The sequence below is a fragment of the Silene latifolia genome, chromosome X, assembly GCF_048544455.1.
Source record: "Silene latifolia isolate original U9 population chromosome X, ASM4854445v1, whole genome shotgun sequence".
NCBI classification, from domain to species: Eukaryota; Viridiplantae; Streptophyta; class Magnoliopsida; order Caryophyllales; family Caryophyllaceae; genus Silene; species Silene latifolia.
The window spans coordinates 293,529,676-293,533,871 of NC_133537.1; positions in this window are offsets into that span (position 1 = coordinate 293,529,676).

The window sequence follows — 4,196 nt, forward strand, 5'->3', positions numbered from 1 at the left end:
TTTGAGTTTGACCCGAGATGCCACAAGAGGCGCGAGCTTCTTTGCATAGCAAAGAGCTTCTGTCTCAGGCCAAAACTCGGTTTTTGCTCATCTAACCTATATTTGAATCGTGTTATGCATTGTTCATGTTTATAAACTTATAAAAAAGCAAAGACATGAAATGAGTGAGTTGTTTACATTCTCAAACTTACGTGTATTAATGTTTGCGAGGTAGACGGCTTTAGAGACGTTTTTCTAGTTGTGACTACTCGCGATAAAAGAAGTTTAAAAGAGTGCCTTAGAAAAGGATTTTGTTTCGAAAATGAGTTGAAAATATGTTGTTGAAAAACATGTTGATTAATGTTGAGTTGGTTGAATGGGTCGGTCGAATGCACGGCGACGGTACCAAACAAAATGTGTAAGGCTTGTGTTTTCGATCGGTAGGTCGAAAACATGTGTCGATCATTTGACTTAAGAGGTCGAGTCTAGAAGTTTAAGGGAGAAGTGAGGGGGTGGACGCTCGCGTACCCTAGAGAGGTGCACATGAGGGGGTATTTATAGAGAAATATGGGATGGTAGATCAGTTGAGTTTGCTTGGAGGCTAAGGAGGTAGCCCATTGAGGCGCGAGCTCCCCTGCTACGCAATGGGGTGCCCTGTCCTTTTCAATTTGGACGTGGCCTTTCCCCTATCTATTGTTTGGTTGGTTTGATTTGTGGTAATCAAATAGGATGTCGTATAACAATATGGGCATCTAATAAGATGATTTTTGGGTGTTATTTGGGGTAGGCATTTTGTGTGCTTAACTCGGGTTTGACCCGTGTTGAGTCGGGATTTGAATTTTGATTCCATTTTTGGCCCGATGTCGGTTTTGACTCTAATTATTGTCATTTTAATGGAAATGCCAAGATAAAACCACTTGTGGCATTATTATTGACAATCGAGACTCGGGTTGACTCAGGTTGACTCAAATTGCGGGTTTCTGTGTCGGTTTTGGGTCCGAAGATGTTTTTAACTCTAAATAGTGTTGTTTTAATGCAGATGAAGTTAGCAAACCATTTTTGAAATCATTTTTCATATCCGAGTAATGCATTAAACCATCTCATGTATAGCCAATCTACGCACGCATATCAAAAACACGTTATAGTCCCATCATCATCGGATGGTTTTTGGAAGGTGGAGATACTGGGTATCTATAGAGCCCCCACTTTGACTGAGGCTTGGACGGGGCGAAAGTCAAATTATGGCCTCCAGGTCAATCGAAGTTTACAACTTGAAGACCATTACAATGTCGAGGCGACTCAAAAGGGTTTGAGTCAAGGACCTACCGTCGGGAAGGGCGACGTCGAGGCGACTCGGGGATGTGAGTCAAGGAACTGTCGTCGGGAACATTTTAGAGTCTGTCAATTGTCGATGCGGGTTGTTTAAAGTCCATCAGACTATGTATAAAGGCTCGTCATCCATAAGATGGAATCATACCTGAAGCATCTTCGGGATATGTCCGTGAATTATTTCTTGTTCGCGGGTAAAGGCTCACCAGCCATATTGCGGGTGCGTTTTCAGGATCGTCATCCATGGTAGGTGTGCGTTTTTAGGCTCACCAGCCATGTTGATGGTGTGTTTTGAGGCTCGCCAGCCATGTTGAATGTGCGTTTTGAGGCTAGCCAGCCATATCAAAGGTGTGTTCTGAGGCTCGCCAGCCATGTTGCGGATATGATTGGGCTCGCCAGCCGCGTTGAACGTCAAATGATCGACCGCGGGAAATAGCCGAAAACGACGGGATTATTTGAAGATATTACCCCGTAATGATTTCCAACCAGGTTGATGTTGATAGGTTTGGCTAGGGAGCAACAAACGCCAACTTGCTGGGGGTCCTAAACGAACTCCGTGGGGATGAATCATCTGATCAAGGCTCTCTGGAAAACCATTTAGGGAGAGCGCCGCATCGGGATCATGAATGATGTTGCGAGGATCTTTAAAAGACCTGTGTTACTTCCATTTGAAAATCGGCACTTGCTGGGGAGTTAGAAACTCCTTAGGGCTCGCTGGGACATGATTTGCCGCTCGTTGGGAGGTAGTGTATGTCATGTGATCGATGCGGTTAAAGTCTTGGGACTTGACGGGTCGGCGTTTGTTGGGAAGAACCCAGTAGTCTGTTGGAGTGCGTTTTTCTTCTCAAGATTATCTGCATGGTTAGTGACCACATAAATCCGCAGTCGCATAGACAAGCACGTAGGCATGCAAGCATATAAGCACATAAGCATGTAAGCAATTAGCACGTACAATCTCACGTGAGGGGAGATAGGAGTTTCGAAAGTTATGGAGCTTAAAATTGAGTCTTGTTGCTTGTAGATCCGAGATTTGATAGATTGGAGAAACGTGATCGTTGCAACATCGACTCACATGGACGCATACTGATAGACTGACAAACAAACGGTCGTGAACGTGACGGAAACTCAGGATCGACACGACACGGGGGTGACTCTAACAGACTTTGCACATATAAGTGCAACTCCTAGCCAAGAAAGGGTGACAATGCGCATCAGATCCTTGGGCTGAGGTAGAAGGTCCGCTCGGTTGGGGAACACGAAGGCACAAACCCATCTTCTTCGGACATCCTCGCTGCCATTTGCTCGTTTGAGAGCCTTTCCCGAGTTATGAAGATTCGGTGTGCATAACCAAGACCTTGTCATCGTCCGAACTGAGCACTCGACTATGGGCGATTTATTTTGGACTGTATTTAAGACTCAACAGGTGTTTGACAAAAAAGGAAGGGTGGCGTCTTGAAAGAGAAGCCCCTAGAGTGAGAAGATGGGAGTTTGGCAAAAGGAGGAATGGGCGACGTCTTAAGGAAGAAGCCCCCAGTAAAGAGGTATAAGATTAATTTTTGCAACTGGGTGGGCTGCTTTTGAGGATTGATGCTGATGGTTGAGATTGAAAGGGGTATAGGGTTGTGTCCTTATTGGGGGACTGCCTACGTATTCGCGTGTTTGCGAAATCAAACCAGATCGTAGTTCTGAGCTAGTTTTTGAGGATTGAAAATCAGAAATGTTGTAAAAGGGGTGTGCGGTTGTGTCCTTATAATTGGATTGCCTACGTATTCGCGTGTTTGCGAAATCAAACCAGATCGTAGTTCTGCGTGTGTGTGCAATGGGTTGCAAATTGAAGGTGTGAAAATTGAATATGTGTGGTTGTGTGGTTGTGCCCTCGTAATAGGACTGCATATGTATTCGCGTGTTTGCGAAATCAAACCAGATCGTAGTTCTTGCGTGTGTGCCTAAGAGAGCTGTTAGGACCTTAAAGTGTGACGGTCACGACGGTAAAAGCCGTTTGGTGACTCGAAAATTGATTTGAGAGAATTCCTCCTTGATCATGAATCGAAGAGGTGTAATTTGTGAAAATGTTCCTTTTCATGTGAGCACACTAAAAAGTGGACCCTAAGGGTAGATTGGGTATGTCCCGTTCTCGGTAGCAAAGCATTCGAGGACTCTGTATCTGGGTCAGGGTGAAAATGGCTTCGACATTATGGAATGTGGAGCTTGGTAATAATAGGTTTGTTTGACAAATAAAAATCTGGAGCTGAGGGTCATGACGGTAAATTCTGTTTGGTGACTCGAAAGTTGATTGGATAGAATTACCTCTTGATCATGAATCGAAGAGGCATAGTTTGCGAAATGTTTCTTGTTACATGAGCACAGTAAGAAGTGAACTCTAAGAATGAAATATGCATATCCCGTTCTGGGGAGCATTGTTTTTTTAGGACACCGTATTTGGGTCAAGGTGAAAAATGGCTTCGGCATTTTGGAATTTGAAGCTTGGTAATAAGAGATTTGTTGGACAGATAAATATATGGAGCTTGTATTTGTGGTGTTTAAGCCGATGGGTTACGACTTGTAATACGGTGCGAGAAGGGGTCTCAAACTTGATGTGGCCTGAGCATGAAATGGTTGGTAAATAATGTGGGATCAGAATACCATGTCTGGACCTTAAAGGTTAAGGTGTGAAATTACGAGCTTGAGGGGAATCCTCAGAAGCCTAGATAGGTCTCCCTGTAGCAGTCTCTAGAAGGACTTAGGGGTGAAGCAGTGTCGGTTGAGGTTTAGGTGTTTGATGTTTTGGACTCATCGGTCCGGGATTTGGTGTGTCGGACTCATTGGTCCTGGGCTTTGGATTCATTGGTCCTGGACTTGTTGTGTTGGACTTGTTGGTCCGGGATTTT